Below are 22,903 nucleotides of genomic sequence, written 5' to 3'. Positions count from 1 at the left end.
AAACGCTATCTCTTGCTGAGAGTTTTGTTCCTTTATACTGAACAGTTTGTAAAATTCTACCTGAGACGTTTTTGACATGGACTTATTTTACAATAGCGATTCCTTCATTTTACCATCCGTGATAAGAGAGATCACCATACACCTACATACATTCAAATACACAATCATTTAAGTAGTCACAACAATAGTCTTGCACTGTTTATTGCCGCAAATGAACATTATACATTCATATGCATTCACCACCTTTTATATTAACGATGCTGCACGCAAACAAGTTGAAATGCGATGGATCGTCCCCAACACAGATATCGTTATGTACCCAGAAGAAAATATTCCATTTGCTGATAAGCATATAATCCGCTGAAATGCGCAGCGGCTATGAATTTGCAATGAAACTGTAACTGATTGCAGAGGAGTGGTTGTTTACGCATCGTATTTATACGTTACGATACGTAATGAATTGAAGTTCCCTGTGACCCAAATAAGAAAATTACAAATTTAAATGAAGTGGAATTGCGTCATATGTCTACCAATGATTACAAAAATTCGAGGTAAAAACGCCATGTAGGAACGCAGCGAAACCATGAGAAGTCAGCTATTGATATATTTTAGACACTGAAAGAAAGAAATTTAGCTACTTTAAACATAAATGGGCGTTGCTTTACACGGCTATAAAAATCACAGTACTGAGAAATCATTTCAACAATAATCAGTCCTGTTCAATACAGAGTGAAAAATTCGCTTTACCACCGTGTAAGGTAAATTCTACAGAACTGATTAGGACGTTCCGATAGTATATGGCTCCGCTTGTCTATATTATTTACTTTCTCTTTCATCATAGAATAGGGGTCTACAATGAATGAATGGTGTTCATTTATAGATTATGTGAACATTAATGGAATATAGCAAGTGGATAATAGACAACTGTTAATAAAATCCACAGAGATACTGTGTGAGAGGTATCTCACTACCTTGAATGATTGTATATACCCTAACGTTATTTTTCGTGATGGGATCCACGGAATACGGTGAAAAACGAATGTCGTTCACTCCTTAGCACCTTAGCCCAACAGAAAAAAATGGAGTGTAGTGAAATAACGGAAGAAGTTCATAAACAGAAATGAAATGATCTTACGGCAGGGGAAGTTCGACGGCCGAGATGCCAAGCTTTTCATTTAACGCCACGTTGGGTGACTTGTGTGTCGGTGATGATGAAAATGATGATGAGGGTAACACAACACCCAGTCCCCTCCGACCCGGCCGGGAATCGAAGCCACGGCAGTTGGAAGCGCTGGCCACATTTTTATTATTATTCCACAAAAACAATAACAAAAATGACTAGCTTACAATGAAATCACATGAACACGCTGACGGCTAATTATAGTCATCAATTAAAGCATTCATAGAGCGAGGAATTACATGAAATCTTTAACATATGGAAACAAATTTAACCACTCAGCTAATTAATAGCAGCAGTAATTAATAGACTATAACAAAAAGAACAAATTGCGTAGATCAACACACAGAACATGCTGTTTCAGACAATGATAACGAAATTTAGGCGTCTAGACAAAAGTTAAATTAACAGTCTTGCAAAGAAGTTGCAGTGATAAAATAACGAGACAGTGGTGACAACGAGAATGAGGAAAATATTGAATTCAGTCGTTGATTTTCGACGAGAAAGTACTGCTTCTTTATGTATTTCGTACAGCCTGCTTTAACTAAAATCTTTTAGTCGGTTTTCGCTAAATACAGACCTTTTTCAAACTTAGTGTCTCAAAAATGCAGTGCTCGACAGGGATAGCGAACGTTCAGCATTATGGAAGTGTGGAAACATATCTTCTTTATAATCCTGTTGTTTAGTTGAAACAATGAGACAATTCAGGTGTTTATCGTAGTGGATTGATAGTCATTTTGATTGAATGTGAATGAAAAAATCATTTGATATTTGCATGGTTAGAGCAGGAGCACGTAATTATATGGTTTATATGCTTTCTATCTGCTGAAGGCCGCAGTTAACAGTTCGAAAGTCTAGAGGAAATTCTTTCGAAATATTACATCAGATCTCGCACATTATCTCAATTACAACACATCGAATTCATGTATCGAGAACGAACTGCGTAAGAGAAATTCAGTTTTTTAACCGATTTCGAGCACTTATTACCCTTCTTCAAAAGATTATACCTATCGCATTATTTGCAAGTGTCAGTAATAAGGTACATGCAGCAAAATGTCGTGGTCGTCTGAACTGGCTGACTAGCTCCAGATATGTCCTGATGTTTGCACTTGTTGTTTGACTTCTTTATATTATTTTTGTACATACACTATGAACCACATGATCACAACATTTTGCTGTATTCATCTTACTGTTGACACAAATAATGCGGTAGGTACGTCCTTCTAAGAAATTAAATTTATTTTATGCAACTGGTTGCCGATTATTTCGGTAGATACAACTACAGTTGCTGAGATGGACAAAACACTAAACCCAACGAAATCATTTTTTCGATACACCAACGTTCTTTGACAACGAAGCTACAGTAACAGGTGTTCAGTTATAATTTAAGTGTATAGGCTTACGCATATAGGCTGTTCCTGTAACTAGGTAAAAATTATGCAACTCAGTCAGCGAAAAAGCGTCTGTCGGCACTTCTATCTCTAATTAGTTTGACGTCGATCTTCCACCCTATCTTCGTTCTTTCCTTTCCATTTGGTTAACGAAATACATACTCCCGAATTCTTCGATCAAGTCGCCACAGTAGAAGGTAATTAGAATTATATTAATACCTCCAACTGCTAACGGGCGTTGATATATATCAACGGGGACATGTGAAAATGTGTGCCCCGATCGGGACTCGAACCCGAGATCTCCTGCTTACATGGCAGACGTTCTATCCATCTGAGTCAGCGAGGGCACGGAGGATAGTACGACTGCAGGAACTATCTCGAGCACGCCTCCCGAGACCCAATTTCTCACCTTGTATGTCCACACACTACATTCGTACTGTCCCTACCCAACACACTCAATACTCGCGGAAGACATTCTTACCAAGTCCCGTAAGAGTTAAGGGAATATATGTGCATCCGCACAGAAGAAGGCCATGGCCGGTATTGCCAGAACTATATACTCGGACATGACCGAAAGAACAGACACCATATCCATATAAGTGTACAGTAGAAGGTAGTTTGGAAAGAACTGCAAAATTTTGTTGACACTCAGAACATCCTTCACTTTACCAAATAGAAAATTCAAGATACTGAACTGCAAAACCTCATGCAAAATAAGGAAATGTTGGATAACCAATGAATTAACAATCATTTAAACCTGATGCAAAACTGGGATAAGGAAGCAGTTTTCATATTGTAGCCTAAACTACAGATTGGGAAATTGCTTACTACAAGGCTTCTGCCCATATCATTACCAATGTAAAGCATCACAGACAGCAGTAATGCTCATGCAAAAGTATGTACAGCTTAGACGAACTGTTGAATGGAGTTTTTTTTATTACTATTATTTAAATAAAGGCAAGCCTAAAGTGATGAGGAGTTGCAGATAAGATAGCGATGAACTATTTCATATAGAATGCTGAATGACCACCATGGGCGAGGGGGGGGGGGGGGGCACGGGGGAGGGGGAGGGCAGAGAGAGGATGAGAGGATACGCATTAATAGGGGAAATGGCAGAATTTTCTCAGCTAGTAAGCGACTTCATACCGAATGACGGATGGTGAAAGCAAAGAAAATAACAAACGCGAATTGTTACAACCAAGGAAAGACTTTATGAAAACGTTTGGGTGGGCTCAGAAATATGTGGAAGTGAATCGTGCAGCACAGATTAGCTGGAGAAAGTAAACTGGTAGTATTTCAAACATGGTGCTAGAGAAGGACGTTAAAATTTGATAGAGAAAGATCAGTTGAGGGAAAATTGTATAATAAGACAAATCTTATAATCTCATCGTTTAGGACGTGTGGAAATGAAAAATTATCACGCTATAAATAGAAATGATGCGAAACCTTGCACTTGTCGAAAGATCAATAATGTACACGTACAAAATATAACGATTTATTTTTGTAACGTTCAACTTTTGTCATGTTTGGAAAGGTACGAAGTGTCTTCTTTCTACCGACAACAACGCATGAAAAAACTCGCCTGACAGTTTCAATTACGTTATTTGCTAACACACATTTCTTGAGTTGAGTGAGATACTCAACGGGCAATTCATTGCCAGGAACATACCAACCCTTTCTGAAATTTCAGCTTGTCACATCAAGTCAAACATGTGCAGTGCAAAGCCCAGGCTGAAAACTATTCGTCAGGAAAGAGACTTCCGAATACATGAAAGAGCATACAGACATAGATAAGCGCTGAAGTTTTGTGTTAGCACAAACTTTTCTGTTTTAGAAAGTGCACGAAGGTCGTGACAGTGTTGACCGTGATATGAGTAACGCGCTATACAGAATTCGCAATAAATTAATGACGGAACAAGATCGTGTCGGATGTGTGTACTTTTATTTTCTGACATACAATGTGAATGCTTCTTCTACGAAGCTCGGTTAAAATGATATTTCATATAATATGCCTCGCAGAATTTATTACTACTACATGCATCCCATTCTTGCAGAAGGAGAAAGAAAGAAGCCATAGAAAGAAAAGCATACAATAAAGTCAACGAAGCGAGAGAACACAAAAAGGTACGCCTGAATACAAGGACTGATACGTACTAGTGCCACTACGGAAAGCAAGCAAAGAGATTCACAAACGAGAGGCAATACTGCATTACATGAGACAAAGGGAGAAAGGCCATTGTATATTCGGAGGTCAGATGGCTTTCCAGTATATAATATAGGGTCATGCGAAATGCTCCGGTAATAAAGCACGGTAACAATAGAGGAAAAGCAATTAATACTGTCACACCGCGTGTTCTCCGTCGAGAATACCGGTTACAATTCGCAAAGAACTCATAATATGACTTTTACGGGTCTCTGACACTAATATGGTTCAAAAATGGAGCGCAAAGATGAGGTCTGTGAACAACAAAAAATACACAGAGCAAAATACTGCGTTCTTTTGTGCCGACTCGGAAACTAAGCTGTATTTAGTTGCTTTTGTAGGAAATAAAAGCGAATTATTTGAACAAAGAGTTGTTGCCGAGAAAAGAAATGTAGTCACAGAGTTGCTGAGTCTCGATTCTTTTACAGAAGAATTTTTTATGTAGGAATATTTTAAGATGCAATTTAGCTCTAATTAATGACACGAGAAAGGCACTGAAGAATTTGAGTTCATAATGTGGAAATTGATGGAAATGTCGAACGTAAGTAGAATTACAGACAACTGCGAGTTTCATATGACAACCTACCAGCATTTGGATGTGCGTTGTAAGGAAATAGTTTATTACGTATATACGTTCTGACATTGTAGGACAGACATTGAAGTAAACTCTTATACCAGATGTTCACTGTTCCTATTTGGAGCACATTCGCACATGTTTCCCATTGAATACCACGTCAAATTACTGTCAAAAATCTGCCTGTATCTTCCCTTCAAAAGAATGAAGTTTGAGAACATGAAATTAGGAAAAGAAACAAAGAGGCTAAAAGCCTAATAGCCTTCTGTGATCACTTTGATGTTTGGATTATAAATACTTAGTTTAAGAATTGTAACTGAAGGCAGTACACATGGAGAGCTCGTAATAACTTCACGAGATAGACTGTATTGCAGCCAGCCAGAGATTCAGAAGCAGTACAAACATGGCGAAAATTTTTCCTGGGGAGATAGTGACGGGGGCAAACATACGTATAAGAATGAAACATATACATTCTGTGGACAACGACAGAGCTATCAAATAAATATGACAGGACGTTTTGTGAGTATTTGATGCCTGTGTGGAAGCTTATGTTGGTTTGGATGATTATCGGCATCTCCATACATAGGCGAACAGTAAATTTGATTTTTTTGTTTCATTTTCGCAGATATCTGGAGTTCCTTTTCTCAAACTAAGTGTCCTCCGCAATAAAACTTGCAAGGTTGTCTTATGAGGCTGTTTTTGTTTCTACAAAGAAATGAAAGAGAAACATGTTTATGCTACTTCGTTTCTTTGTTGATCGAAATTTCGAGTTTAAATTTTATACACTTTCGCAGGAATTCCAGCCAGTTCTGATATTGACACCTCAAAACTATGGTTTTGTAAGGGTTCAAGTCCTTATTGATGTGATAAAAAGTCTCTGTCCATGCATTCTATTTGACATTAGAGAATAAAATATTTCTTTACGCGATGAAATAGGTCAACACGGCCAATGAGACTTAAATACGATGTTCTTCTCTGACAAATAACAAGCAGTATGACGTGTTTATCAGCGAAATGTCTACGTCCACATAATTAATCTGCAGTTCACCATTACATTCCTGGCAGAGCGTTCAAAAACCAGCTTCAAGCTACGACTATTTCTCTACCTTTCCACTTTCGATCAGCGAGCGGCAAAGAACGAACACTCTTCTCTTCTTGCGCTAGGCCTGATATCTCTCATTTTATTGCAGATCATTTATCCCTATGTAGTTGGGTTCTGAAAATATGTTTTCGCTTTCGGAGGGCAATTTTACGATACTGGCCATTAAAATTCCTACACCAAGAAGGCACGCAGATAATAAACGGGTATTCATTGGACAAATATATTATACTAGAACTGACATGTGATTACATTTTCACGCAATGGGTGCATAGATCCTGAGAAATCAGTACCCAGAGTAATAACGGCCTTGATATGCCTGGGCATTGAGTTAAACAAAGCTTGGATGGCGTGTACAGGTACAGCTGCCCATGCAGCTTCAACACGATACCACAGTTCATCAACAGTAGTGACTGGTGTATTGTGACGAGCCAGTTGCTCGGCCACCATTGACCAGATGTTTTCAATTGGTGAGAGATCTGGAGAATGTGCTGGCCAGGGCAGCAGTCGGACATTTTCTGTATCCAGAAAGGCCCGTACACGACCTGCAACATGCCTTCATGCATTATCCTGCTGAAATGTAGGGTTTCGCAGGTATCGAATGAAGGGTAGAGCCACGGGTCGTAACACATCTGAAATGTAACGTCCACTGTTCAAAGTGCCGTCAATGCGAACAAGAGGTGACCGAGACGTGTAACCAATGGCACCCCATTCCATCATGCCGGGTGATACGTCAGTATGGCGATGACGAATACACGCTTCCAATGTGCGTTCATCGCGATGTGGCCAAACATGGATGCGACCATCATGAATCTGTAAACAGAACCTGGAGTCGTTTTGCCATTCGTGCACCCAGGTTCGTCGTTGAGTACACCTTAGCAGGCGCTCCTGTCTGTGATGCAGCGTCAAGGGTAACCGCAGCCACGGTCTCCGAGCTGATAGTCCATGCTGCTGTAAACGTCGTCGAAGTGTTCGTGCAGATGGTTGTCGTCTTGCAGACGTCCCCATCTGTTGACTCACGGATCGAGAATCGGTCCCTAGAATTTAGACTTACACACTACTTAGACTAATTTATGCTACGAACAACACACACACATGCCCGAGGGAGGACTCGAACCTCCGGCGGGAGGGGCCGCGCAGTCCGTGACATGGCGCCTCAAACAGCGCGGCACTCCGCGCGTCGAAAGAGTTCAGGCCTTACCTTTGTGACCCACGCGCCGCGATCTGTCTTTCTCGCAGCAGTAGTTGCTACGCAGTGAAAGGTTTATTGTTGTCATTGCAACTTTGTTGGGCGTTACGTTAAGGGGCATCTTGATACGAAGAAGAGTTGCATTTGGAACAGGAATGTGCGTATTGCAAGGAGCTAGTTGTTGATCACTATAATTCTGATGTTAAATTTAACTTGGTTGTGTGATTTGTAAGTCATAGTGCTTTAAGTTTACCTTAAAGCTATTTTCACCCCAGGAATCACTTTCTACATCCAAATATACAGTTAAAAACTCTAAACCGACACCTAACGGCACGTAGATGAAAGCCATTTACAATTTTGCTGAACAATAAAGGCCGGTACCCAGTGACAACGCAATCCACCAATGCGTTGTATTCTTAGGTACGCTTTCAAATGAAAGCATGAAGCCTTCTTTATTAGAACGCCATCAGTTTCTAAGCACTCTGAGTTCGTCGGTAAATCAACGGACATTTTCGAAGGAAATCTGCACTTTGTAAAAAAGAATCCAAAAGCATGAAAAATTTTGTTTTCTGAATTGTTGTACATTTAAAATAAATCCAGAAACAGACTTAGTGTTGAAGAAAACTTGAGTGTTAACTTAAGCTAACTCGAACTAGACCTTAAAGCTATAATGAAAGATAAACAGCAACAAGCTTCCAACTGAAATATGTAGATGATCATTTATCAGAATATAAATTTTAAAACTAACTAATTGCTGGCTTTGAAGTCTACTCTACCGCAAAAAGTTTGATTTAATTCTGAATTTATTTATTTGTTTCATTTCTGGACTCTAATTTACTATACTCCAAGTACTAATCCTAAATAGGATAAAAGCATATGTAAGCAAGAAAATAAGAAGAGAACAAGCAGGATTCCCAGAAGGTCGCTCTTGCACTGACCAGATCTACACCTTGAGAATAATAGTTGAACGTTCATTTTTTTTTTTTTCTTTTTGCCCTCTACAGCTCCCTCTAGTACCATGGAAGTCATTCCCTCATGTCTTAGCAGATGTCCCATCATCCTGTCCCTTCTCCTTATCAGTGTTTTCCACATATTCCTTTCCTCTCCGATTCTGCGTAGAACCTCCTCATTCCTTACCTTATCAGTCCACCTAATTTTCAACATTCGTCTATAGCACCACATCTCAAATGCTTCGATTCTCTTCTGTTCCGATTTTCCCACAGTCCATATTTCACTACCATACAATGCTGTACTCCAGACGTACATCCTCAGAAATTTCTTCCTCAAATTAAGACCGGTATTTGATATTAGTAGACTTCTCTGGGCCAGAAATGCCTTTTTTGCCATAACGAGTCTGCTTTTGATGTTCTCCTTGCTCCGTCCGTCATTGGTTATTTTACTGCCTAGGTAGCAGAATTCCTTAACTTCATTGACTTCGTGACCATCAATCCTGATGTTAAGTTTCTCGCTGTTCTCATTTCTACTATTTCTCATTACCTTCGTCTTTCTCCGATTTACTCTCAAACCATACTGTGTACTCATTGGAATGTTCATTCCATTCAGCAGATCATTTAATTCTTCTTCACTTTCACACAGGATAGCAATGTCATCAGCGAATCGTATCATTGATATCCTTTCACCTTGTATTTTAATTCCACTCCTGAACCTTTCTTTTATTTCCATCATTGCTTACTCGATGTACAGATTGAAGAGTAGGGGCGAAAGGTTACAGCCTTGTCTTACACCCTTCTTAATACGAGCACTTCGTTCTTGATCGTCCATTCTTATTATTCCCTCTTGGTTGTTGTACTTATTGGATATGACCCGTCTCTCCCTACAGCTTACCCCTACTTTTTTCAGAATCTCGAACAGCTTGCACCATTTTATATTGTCGAACGCTTTTTCCAGGTCGACAAATCCTATGAAAGTGTCTTGATTTTTCTTTAGCCTTGCTTCCATTATTAGCCGTAACGTCAGAATTGCCTCTCTCGTCCCTTTGCGTTTCCTAAAGCCAAACTGATCGTCACCTAGCGCATTCTCAATTTTCTTTTCCATTCTTCTGTATATTATTCTTGTAAGCAGCTTCGATGCATGCGCTGTTAAGCTGATTGTGCGATAGTTCTCGCACTTGTCAGCTCTTGCCGTCATCGGAATTGTGTGGATGATGCTTTTCGGAAAGTCAGATGGTATATCGCCAGACTCATATATTCTACACACCAACGTGAATAGTCGTTTTGTTGCCACTTCCCCCAATGATTTTAGAAATTCTGATGGAATATTATCTACCCCTTCGGCCTTATTTGACCGTAAGTCCTCCAAAGCTCTTTTAAATTCCGATTCTAATACTGGATCCCCTATCTCTTCTAAATCGACTCCTGTTTCTTCTTCTATCACATCAGACAAATCTTCACCCTTATAGACGCTTTCAATGTATTCTTTCCACCTATCTGCTTTCTCCTCTGCATTTAACAGTGGAATTCCCGTTGCACTCTTAATGTTGCCACCGTTGCTTTTAATGTCACCAAAGGTTGTTTTGACTTTCCTGTATGCTGAGTCTGTCCTTCCGACAATCATATCTTTTTCGATGTCTTCACATGTTTCCTGCAGTTCATATGAATACCAAATGCCGCTTTACATGCTGTTTGTAGACTTTGAGACGGCCTTTGACAGTGTAATTAGAGTAAAAATATGGAGCTCACTATAAAATTTCGAAATTTCCAAGAAAATAATTGCTTTGGCCAAGTGCATAAGTGAAAACTACACGTGCCATGTTCAACATCAGCGTCTGCTTTCAGATCCAGTAGTAGTGCCGTGCGGTGTAGCCTTGTCACGGTTCGCGCGGCGCGGCTGCCCCCGTCGGAGGCTCGAGTAAGCCTAGGGATCAATGACCTCTGCAGTATGATCCTAAAGGAACTTGCCGCAAATTTCCAAAATCACCTGACTTAAGCCCTACAGGAAACCTGTGGGACATGTTGGAACAGCAGGAAAAACGCCGACGCCAGTATCCGCGCAATTTGGAGGAACTGGGCAATCAGATCCCCGGTGAATGGCACAGCCTGATGCGACGAAACTGCACAACGTTGTAAATTCACTTCCTAACCGAATACAGGCAGTTATCATGTCTAAGGGCGGAATTGTTGTTGTTGTTGTTGTTGTTGTTGTGGTCTTTAGTCCTGAGACTGGTTTGATGCAGCTCTCCATGCTACTCTATCCTGTGCAAGCTTCTTCATCTCTCAGTACTTACTGCAACCTACATCCTTCTGAATCTCCTTAGTGTATTCATCTCTTGGTCTCCCTCTACGATTTTTACCCTCCACGCTGTCCTCCAATGCTAAATTTGTGATCCCTCGACACCTCAGAACATGTGCTACCAACCGGTCCCTTCTTCTTGTCAAGTTGTGTCACAAACTCCTCTTCTCCCCAATTCTATTCAATACCTCCTCATTAGATATGTGATCTACCCATCTAATCTTCAGCATTCTTTTGTAGCACCAGATTTCGAAAGCTTCTATTCTCTTCTTGTCCAAACTATTTATCGTCCATGTTTCACTTCCATACATGGCTACAGTCCATACAAATAATTTCAGAAACGACTTCCAGACACTTAAATCTATACTCGATGTTAACAAATTTCTCTTCTTCAGAAACGCTTTCCTTGCCATTGCCAGTCTACATTTTATATCCTCTCTACTTCGACCATCATCAGTTATTTTGTTCCCCAAATAGCAAAACTCCTTTATTACTTTAAGTGTCTCATTTCCTAATCTAATTCCCTCAGCATCACCCAACTTAATTCTACTACATTCCATTATCCTCGTTTTGCTTTTGTTGATGTTCATCTTATACCCTCCTTTCAAGACACTGTCCATTCCATTCAACTGCTCTTCCAAGTATTTTGCGGTCTCTGACAGAATTACAATGTCATCGGCGATCAATGTTTTTATTTCTTCTCCATGGATTTTAATACCTACTCCGAATTTTTCTTTTGTTTCCTTTACTGCTTGCTCAATATACAGATTGAATGACATCGGGGATACGCTACAACCCTGTCTCACTCCCTTCCCAACCACTACTTCCCTTTCATGTCCCTCGACTCTTATAACTGCCATCTGGTTGCTGTACAAATTGTAAATAGCCTTTCGCTCCCTATGTTTTACCCCTGCCACCTTTAGAATTTGAAAGAGAGTATTCCAGTCAAAATTGTCAAAAGCTTTCTCTAAGTCTACAAATGCTAGAAACGTAGGTTTGTCTTTCCTTAATCTTTCTTCTAAGATAAGTCGTAGGGTCAGTATTGCCTCAAGTGTTCCAACATTTCTACGGAATCCAAACTGATCTTCCCCGAGGTCGGCTTCTACCAGTTTTTCCATTCGTCTGTAAAGAATTCGCGTTAGCATTTTGCAGCTGTGACTTATGAAATTGATATTTCGGTAGTTTTCACATCTGTGAACACCAGCTTTCTTTGGGATTGGAATTATTATATTCTTCTTGAAGTCTGAGGGTATTTCGCCTGTCTCATACATCTTGCTCACCAGATGGTAGAGTTTTGTCAGCACTGGCTCTCCAAAGGCTGTCAGTAGTTCCAATGGAATGTTGTCTACTCCAGGGGCCTTGTTTCGACTCAGGTCTTTCAGTGCTCTGTCAAACTCTTCACGCAGAAGCGTATCTCCCACTTCATCTACACTCCTGGAAATGGAAAAAAGAACACATTGACACCGGTGTGTCAGACCCACCATACTTGCTCCGGACACTGCGAGAGGGCTGTACAAGCAATGATCACACGCACGGCACAGCGGACACACCAGGAACCGCGGTGTTGGCCGTCGAATGGCGCTAGCTGCGCAGCATTTGTGCACCGCCGCCGTCAGTGTCAGCCAGTTTGCCGTGGCATACGGAGCTCCATCGCAGTCTTTAACACTGGTAGCATGCCGCGACAGCGTGGACGTGAACCGTATGTGCAGTTGACGGACTTTGAGCGAGGGCGTATAGTGGGCATGCGGGAGGCCGGGTGGACGTACCGCCGAATTGCTCAACACGTGGGGCGTGAGGTCTCCACAGTACATCGATGTTGTCGCCAGTGGTCGGCGGAAGGTGCACGTGCCCGTCGACCTGGGACCGGACCGCAGCGACGCACGGATGCACGCCAAGACCGTAGGATCCTACGCAGTGCCGTAGGGGACCGCACCGCCACTTCCCAGCAAATTAGGGACACTGATGCTCCTGGGGTATCGGCGAGGACCATTCGCAACCGTCTCCATGAAGCTGGGCTACGGTCCCGCACACCGTTAGGCCGTCTTCCGCTCACGCCCCAACATCGTGCAGCCCGCCTCCAGTGGTGTCGCGACAGGCGTGAATGGAGGGACGAATGGAGACGTGTCGTCTTCAGCGATGAGAGTCGCTTCTGCCTTGGTGCCAATGATGGTCGTATGCGTGTTTGGCGCCGTGCAGGTGAGCGCCACAATCAGGACTGCATACGACCGAGGCACACAGGGCCAACACCCGGCATCATGGTGTGGGGAGCGATCTCCTACACTGGCCGTACACCACTGGTGATCGTCGAGGGGACACTGAATAGTGCACGGTACATCCAAACCGTCATCGAACCCATCGTTCTACCATTCCTAGACCGGCAAGGGAACTTGCTGTTCCAACAGGACAATGCACGTCCGCATGTATCCCGTGCCACCCAACGTGCTCTAGAAGGTGTAAGTCAACTACCCTGGCCAGCAAGATCTCCGGATCTGTCCCCCATTGAGCATGTTTGGGACTGGATGAAGCGTCGTCTCACGCGGTCTGCACGTCCAGCACGAACGCTGGTCCAACTGAGGCGCCAGGTGGAAATGGCTTCCATTCACGGTGTGAAATCATGCTTGTAATTATTTCTCTAGGGGTAATTAATATTTTATCCGGTGAAATTAAACAGCGCCAACTATTCGTAATATGTCTGTGCACAGTCGTGAATCATCGAATTTTGGCGCATCCTCTTTGTCAGTGGACAGTGTGGTGAGTGTCGGAAATGTACCGTAACAGGTCACTGACATCGAAGGTACTCCGTGCGGCACGCACCTGTGGACAGTGGGAAGCCACGGCGTGGCGGCGAAAGGTGCGTGCGCCGTGTTGCTGCGCCGGCAAAGGTCACGGGCCACGCCTCACGCAGACGCAGAGGCCGGCTCGCCGGGTCAGGGCGTGCGTGTGCGTGTGCGTGCTGCCGGCGCTCTCGGCCTCGTGCGTAACCCGACCGCCGTTCTCAGCCTCATTATCGGACGCACTGACGTGCTTTCAGCGCTTTCAGGCCTGTCGGCGGTCTTGGGACGCTGCCTCCCCCTCCACAAGTGCGTGTCACAGGTGTCCGTCTCCCATATCCTCACCCCGTAAACTCCCCTCCAAATAGGGGATTGAATTTTGATGCTGTCCAGCGGCTGAATTTATTAAACTAACATTTTCAAACAATTAAATACGAAAATTCGTTCCTCTATAGAAAAATACTGTCAAGGATAACACGGCAAGTGCCATAACCCGACTTCCCAGACACTTCGTTCAGTGGAAGAGCGGTCAAAATAAGTAAATACGTGTCTCGGTCTATCTGTAGCTACTTGACCATTACTGAGAAAACGACGGTAAAAATTTGCCAGGTACTTTATGTGCGTTTGAGAGAGGTAATGGCGTTGCGGCTTCACGCTTGAGCGCACCGTGTTTGAAACCCGATTATAATTTTTATTTTTGTTTTTCGTTTATCCATCCATGTATGTAGAAGATCACTACACGCATGGTTTTCAATACACTACTGGCAATTAAAATTGCTACACCAAGATGAAATGCAGATGATAATTCATTGGACAAATATATTATACTACAACTGACATGTGATTACATTTTCACGCAATTTGGGTGCATAGATCCTGAGAAATCGGTACCCAGAACAACCACCTCTGGCCGTAATAACGGCCTTGATGCGCCTGGGCATTGAGTCAAACAGAGCTTGGATGGCGTGTACAGGTACAGCTGCCCATGCAGTTTCAACACGATACCACAGTTCATGAAGAGTAGTGACTGGCGTATTGTGACGAGCCAGCTGCTCGGCCACCACTGACCACACGTTTTCAGTTGGTGACAGATCTGGAGAATGTGCTGGCCAGGGCAGCAGTCGAACATTTTCTGTAACCAGAAAGTCGCGTACAGGACCAGCAACATGCGGTCGTGCATTATCCTGCTGAAATGTACGGTTTCGCAGGTATCGAATGAAGGGTAGAGCCACGGGTCTTAACACATCTGAAATGTAACGTCCACTGTCCAAAGTGCCGTCAGTGCGAACAAGAGGTGACCAAGACGTGTAACCAATGGCACCCCATAGCATCACGCCGGGTGATACGCCAGTATGGCGATGTCTAATACACGCTTCCAATGTGCGTTCACGGCCATATTGCCAAACACGGATGCGACAATCATGCTGATGTAAACAGAACCTTGATTCATCTGAAAAAATGACGTTTTGCCATTCCCGCACCCAGGTTCGTCTTTGAGTACACCACAGCAGGCACTCCTGTCTGTGATGCAGCGTCAAGGGTAACCGCAGCCACGGTCTCCGAGCTGATAGTCCATGCTGTTGCAAACGTCGTCGAACTGTTCGTGCAGATGATTGTTCTCTTGCAAACGTCCCCATCTGTTGACTCAGGGATCGAGACGTGGCTGCTCGATCCATTACAGCCATGTGGATAAGATGCGTACCATCTCGACTGCTAGTGATACGAGGCCGTTGTGATCCAGCAAGGCGTTCCGCATTACCTTCCTGAACCCACTGATTACATATTCTGCTAACAGAATATCTCGACCAACGCGAGCAGCAATGTCGCCATACGATAAATCGAAATCTGGATAGGCTACAATCCGACCTTAATCAAAGTCGGAAACGTGATGGTACGCATTTCTCCTCCTCACACGAAGCATCACAACAGCGTTTCACCAGGGAATGCCGGTGAACTGCTGTTTGTGTATGAGAAATCGGTTGGAAACTTTCCTCATGTCAGCACGTTGTAGGTGTCGCCACCGCCGCCAACCTTGTGTGAATGCTTTGAAAATCATTTGCATATCACAGCATCTTCTTCCTGTCGGTTAAATTTCACGTCTGTAGCACGTCATCTTCGTGGTGTAGCAATTTTAATGGCCAGTAGTGTATATACTGAAGTAACATTGTGCTCATTCGTCTGGTAATAGTGTGTCCGGTGAGTCAATTAAAAAAAAAATTAATAAATTATTTGAAATCGATTTCGGTGAAATTTTTGTAGTTTATCTTGATTCATAATTAGTTGCAAGCGGCAGTTCCCGAAAAATTGATCTGTTAAGCGTAGTTTACCGTGAAGATAAATATGAAGACTTCATTCCAGAGTGATATTCATACGAAGAAATGTCGCTATGACAAACCTGCCTTCGCGCGATACTTGTGGCGTCTCGAATTTCTATCTTTCCAACGTTTCTACGATCCGTGTAATCCAAGAGGATGCACTTACTCTTCCTGTAGAATAAATGTAAGAATATAACGTAATAATAAGAATTACTATAAGAATGAAATACAAGAATTTGTGAATTGAAAGAGATTGTAACCACTGAAAGTAGTATAAACACATATAATATATAATAAATGTACGACACTTACTGTGAGACGGTTGTAGTTTTACAATTAATATAACGTCCTTGTATCCCGTAACTCGATAAGAAATATCCGTGCAGTAACCTTCTTCAAATGCTCAAATGTGTGTGAATTCCTAAGGGACCAAACTGCTCAGGTCATCGGTCCCTAGACTTACACACTACTTAAACTAACTTCCGCTAAGAGCAACACACACATCCCTGCCCGAGGGAGGACTCGAACGTTAGACTAATGTCTGACGCTTCGTTCACAGTGGCATCGACAACGGTCGTCAGATGCCATCGCCAGAAGTCGTCCGACGATATCGGCCAACAGTTTATCACAGTGCGTTCGATTTCCATCGTCTTGGCGGGATTAAGAAGGCAAGGTTAGGTTACAATCTACCATACGTGGGAGGATATAAAATGTAGACGCAATGGCAAGGAAAGCGTTTCTGAAGAAGAAAAATTTGTTAACATCGAGTGTAGATTTAAGTGTCTGGAAGTCGTTTCTGAAAGTATTTGTATGGAGTGTAGCCATGTATGGAAGTGAAACGTGGACGATAAATAGTTTAGACAAGAAGAGAATAGAAGCTTTCGAAATGTGGTGCTACAGAAGAATGCTGAAGATTAGCTGGGTAGATCACATAACTAATGAGGAGGTATCGAATAGAATTGGGGAGAAGAGGATCTTGTGGCACAACTTGACTAGAAGAAGGGATCGGTTGGTAGGACGTGTTCTGAGACATCGAGGGATCACCAGTTTAGTATTGGAGGGCAGCGTGGAGGGTAAAAATCGTAGAGGGAGACCAGGAGGTGAATACACTAAGCAGATTCAGAAGGATGTAGGTTGCAGTAGGTACTGGGAGATGAAGAAGCTTGCACAGGATAGAGTAGCGTGGAGAGCTGCATCAAACCAGTCTCAGGACTGAAGACCAAAACAACAACTCCAAGGGTTGGATGGATACCACGACGCCTCTGTGCTTGGAGATGAGCGCTGCAATGTGGAGTTTGCTACTAAAAGGATTCCGAATGCAGTAAATGGCGAGTACTACATACTATGTTCTCAGTTATTGGAACTACCAGACAAGTTTCACGAGTATATGAAGTGAAAGGAAATTCCCTATCCCACAAAAGTTAAAGTGTCTTTAACATCGAGACGACGCTTTCTTTCTCCCACCATGCATTAGCGTCAGAAGTGGCCACCACCTCGGAAGCTAACTTGCCCTAATTGATATTTTTCACATATTTCATACGTGTGTATTCCGAAGTGTGTAGTTTCAGTGATGCAGCTCATTACGGATTTCTCCAAAATATATTGTTGCGAGTACAATTTATTATACTACAGAGGTAGGTGTGCGACTTCTGTGTATAAAGATTTTGCCAGTGAGGTTACAGGCTCAGAACGATCAATTTACGTGGTGAAAATAATGTTTGTATATATGATGCATGGATAAAGTTTGTGAGTGAGTAAGGAAGTATTGTTAACTAACGAAAGGCAGATTATTCGTTTCACAGCGGCTTACTTTATTCTAAAAACGGCGAAAATTAGTGCAGTACTGGCAGCACATTCACAAAATCAGATTCTAGTACTGGAAACTTCAATGCACTTTAAGCCTTTGCCCAGTGGGTTTGAGAAAGGAAGTAACAAGATTTTATATTTCGTAGTATTTGGGATGCCTCACTGAAAATATTAGATTTTGGTTACATTTTATATTAGAATTTAGGGCATTGTAAATAGCATTTAACACATCTCACGAGAACATTGAAATCTTACTTTTCAGAATGTGGGATAGACCGTAATCACCAGTTGTTAGTATCGAACAGTCTGTTCCAGTTTTACTTGAGTCAGAACTGTATCTTTAATGTTAGTATCAGATCTTTTAATAGAACTGGAATCTCACTTCTGCATTTACTTCAAATTAGCTTTAGTTAACCAAGTTTCATGCATGGGTCATTTGGTTTTACATACTCGAGATGATCCTTCAAAAACAAGAGTACAAACACTCTGTTTTGCATAATTTACTTGAAGTCGTGCAAAGTTTGGAATAAGTTAGTCTGAACACCTAAAGCACTGCAAAGCGGGAACTCATACACCACTCTTGCAAACAACTTCATGGAACGAAAGCAGCACCAACACACTGCTGGCATCAAAACACGGGTAAGCAGCAACAATAACAAGCAGACTAGTAATGTCCACATACCACTACCCAAAGGAGATCCAGTGCAGTAAATTTAAGCGTAAGATACGCCATCGTTCTCAGTTAAACAAATTATATTTCGAGTTAATAATTTACACCTAAAATTTCCTAAAGATTTTGGTTACTTTTGGTTGAAAATAAACCGTCGAGTTTAGTCCAAGACCACAAACTATACTCAGATAATGATATTTCCAACCTCAGGGTGCCACAAACTCCTTCTTTGGATACTTGGCCTTGACTGAATTCACTCAGCCGCAACTTACCTCCGTTCCAGAGAACGCTAATTTTTCCATAGTCGAAATAATAATGGCTATTGCACACTCCCTATGGGTTGGAGTGACGTGCACAATTTCTTTGCCCGCAAAAATTCCCGCAGGACTAATTAACTAGAGCTTTGCTATCTGTCGCCACGATAAGTGAAGCGTATCGCCGTCACTTCGCAGTAAGCAAAGCTCTCAACGCCATCGCTTATTTCCGCACACTTGTGCGGTCCGCCACGAGACGAGAGAGAGAGAGAGAGAGAGAGAGAGAGAGAGAGAGAGAGAGGGCCTTAATTTTAGGTCTCAAAATGCTTTTTTATAATGGGGATCTCCCCACCGTGTCGCGTCTGCATCACCAAATATGGCTTCAGCCAATCACCGTCTCGTTTGAGGTGAATAAACATTTTTATTTTTCTTGCTGGGTCGCAGCCTAGCCCTGTTAATGACGTACAGCCACCTTCCCTCAGTCCCGGTCTTATTTACGTTAGAAGTAATAACGTATTGTTCTGGCCTTATCCCTTTCTACACTGAAGTTCCCCGTTCTCTTCCTAAATGGGATTTTCACGATATTACTAACCACCTGCTCGGTTCGTCTCCAGAACGCGTTTCACTTTAACTTATTTGTCCATGCTAGTCCATATATTGGTAGAGATTCTTTTGTCAGTTTTCGGTACATGAGATTAACAGCAATTGCATTTTGTTGATATGATATTATAATTATTTTCTGAGGATCTCATACTGTATTGTTCTGTCATTATGGATCAAGCTCACGTAAGGTCCGTAAAATCAGGACGCCTTACAAGTACACTTATCAGTTTCTCACAGTCCATGTTTCGCGTCACGTTCGTCGGCATGGCCGAAGAAAACAAACTGATCTGAATTTCGCCGATTGTCGTATGAAGTCTGTACCTTCGAGTGATTAAATGGTTCAAATGGCTCTGAGCACTATGGGACTCAACTGCCGTGGTCATTAGTCCCCTAGAACTTAGAACTAGTTAAACCTAACTAACCTAAGGACAACACAAACATCCATGCCCGAGGCAGGATTCGAACCTGCGACCGTAGCGGTCTTGCGGTTCCAGACTGCAGCGCCTTTAACCGCACGGCCACTTCGGCCGGCTCGAGTGATTAAGATCGGCTGTGTTGTGACTGCGCACATGGTGGTGTACTGATTTGAAAAGATCGTCCAGGACTGCGATATGCGTCCGCCTTATGTTTGCAAGCAGTTTCCAAGTGAACATCCGTCCACCAAACGTGAATATAAGCAGACACACGGCTCCGTTCTGTGGGTTGTACTTCAAGACAGCATCAGGGCACTGCTTCAGCATGTGTCTCAGGTCTCATCGACAGTCACCACCAATAAGAGCCAAACTCGGCGTTATACAAGCGATGCTAGTCACCGTTCATTGGTTCTAAGACTGTATCAGTATTTAATAAAGACGGATCACTGAGAGCGAACATTGAAATATACAGCCACGTACTATCTTCATACACCTGTTAAGTATCATAAAACTTCTATCAATAAATCACTACTCTGCGTTTCCCCCTGTTTTTGTCTTAACTGTTGCCTAACCTATTCGGTCCTGTTGAAAGGTATATACATTAAGAGAAATGGTAGCAAATTACAGCTTGTTTGGTATGTTACCACATGGTGCACAACGAAAATTATCTGTTTATTTCGAATTTTTTGTCACTTTAAACACCTTTGCTTGCTGAACATATGACCAATACTCAGTCTCTGGTTTTCAGAGATTATAGTACCGAGCAGAGCTCGAGTAAGCAGGTAGATAACAGTCGAGTCGATTCGCAACTGTGGGCAGTAGTAGTAGTTGTGTAGTGGAGAGAGGGTGTTGTATCATATCTAAATAAGCAGGTTGGATAGCGGATGTCCTGCAAAGACATTTCAGTTTGAGACTTTCCATGGTGTGTACCCTGAGGATGAAGGACGATTTTTAAAATGAGTTTATAAAGAGACAGATTTTAGATGTTCTCCATCCTCTGTGAGACGGAGTGTATCATATTTAATAGCTCCATGTAGAGATGTTTGCTTCGTTAGGACACCAGCTTGTTCATTTCCAGGAATCCCAGAGTGGCTCTTCATGAGTACCATTACGACGCTGTGAAAGTTCCTCAGCGTCGATAATTGCTGCAACTACGGGGCTGGTGCAACTATTGTGGCGTCGACATTCACAAACATCATATCAGCATTAGCGGATAGGTAAAAAAAAGTTTCGGGACAAACACCACATGGCCGATGCACTTACGATCTGCCCCTGTTGCGAGCTACAGAATGTCAATAAATACAACGGAGACAAATAGAACACAGCGTATGCGCACACAGACTGCATCCGTTCTGTATCGGTCTCATACCGTTAATGGGACCCGGCAGTCCATGGAAACACGTGGCCTTAGGCGCCACCGAAAGGTCACAGGATAATTGCAAGTAATGTTAGCTTCAATTCTAAGGGTAACATGTATAAAGACTTACAACGAACATATTCGCTGGTTTCCATTAAATACTCTAGAAGAGAAACGAAGAGGACATGACAATTTTTTGTGAGTCGTATATTTTCATTACTGATTCTCCTGCACAAATAGTGGTGTAACATGGATGCGTGTAAGTGCAATAAAAGAAGATAGTCACTTAACTGCTACATGCTGTTTCAAGCAAAGAACTCGAGTAAAAGTTAAATTTTACTATCAGAAGATAATGAAGCGGTTCGGGAAGTCCAGTATTTAAAATTTCTTGGGCTGAAAGAAGCTGAAAAGATTTCTTTCAGTATCCTATGCAAACGCTGCCTGGCACTGCCTTCACAAACAAATAGGTTAACACTGTAAGTGACAATGAAATGAAAGGACTAAAGAATTATTCTTGTTAATACTTGGCTGGAACAATAATTTTCATGTGCGTGACATTACACTAAGTATTGAATAGAAATGGTGTGTACCATTCTGCAGTATTTATTTCGAATACGCTTCCAAGGAAGTAAAAGATGTGACCGATCAACTTCAGAATTTGTATCATACTCAATTTATTGCGTCCAGTAGTTGTTCATAATGGAATTAAATAAAAACAAATGAAGAAGCGTTAAAGGGACGTCTCCCAACTGCAGTATTTTTTTTTTCATTCGTTGATTACACGTGTTCTTGGAATTTCGTTAGAAACGCTTTCTGCGATGCACCCCGCCTTTCCGGTTCGTTCCCCATTAGAATTAAGTGAGAAACTTGATGGCACTCACATTCAAACCTCTGGATGTTAGGTACTCAGACTGGAATCAAACGTTGTATGTCGATATAGTATCGACCAAAACACGGATTTTGTTCGTGCTGTGTGCTGTCGTTCAGCAGAACTGGCGTAAACGTTAATTAAAGTAGATTTCGCTAGGGTGAGGTGGTAGAGCATGAGGTCGTCGTATTAAAGGCCCGGCCTTCAAATCGCTCTGATGGTAATTTCTTTTACTGTTTATGCGTGGAGGTGTTGCATAGGAGACCATTTTCCTGACATGTAAAAGGACTTTTCTGGGTCTGTAACAATATTCTTTTGGTAGTCTGCTTTCGCCTCGTTCGTTGAAAGTAGCTAACCTATAGAGTACATTTGTACGAATAATTGTGGTGCTGTCTTGGGCATGTGCAACAGAACACCACACCTATCCATACAAATGTACTCTAAATACTTCATACGTTTGCTGCTTTCAAACAACGAAGTGAAAGCAGATTGCCAAACGAACATTGCTACAAACTCCGAAAAGTCATTTTACATGTCAGGAAAATCGTCTCCCCTATAAGTTTCACGAGTAAATCGTTAAAGAAAGTTCATTACATGGATTTGAACGGGAAACCTTTGACACGACGATCTCACGCTCTACCTCACTATCCATGCGAGATCTTCTATACGTTAACACAGATAAACGCTTTTCCTATATTCCGTAGTCCTGATGTTACTTTTAATTACAGTTTACGCATGTTATGCTGGACGACAGCACACAGCACGAACTAAATCGGTGTTTTGGTCGACACTATCAATATGCAGCATTTGTTACCGATCTGAATGTCTGGCATCTGGAGGCTTGGGCATTAGACTCTGGCTAAACAATGTGTTGATTTACCGTGCAGTACTTCTTTGAATACGTTTCATCTAAAATTATTTGGTTAACACTGGACTCGCATTGGGGAGGATGACGGTTCTATCC

Source organism: Schistocerca nitens, chromosome 1 (assembly GCF_023898315.1).
Source record: "Schistocerca nitens isolate TAMUIC-IGC-003100 chromosome 1, iqSchNite1.1, whole genome shotgun sequence".
In the NCBI taxonomy this organism is placed as follows: domain Eukaryota; kingdom Metazoa; phylum Arthropoda; class Insecta; order Orthoptera; family Acrididae; genus Schistocerca; species Schistocerca nitens.
Note: the sequence above shows the minus strand (reverse complement) of the source record.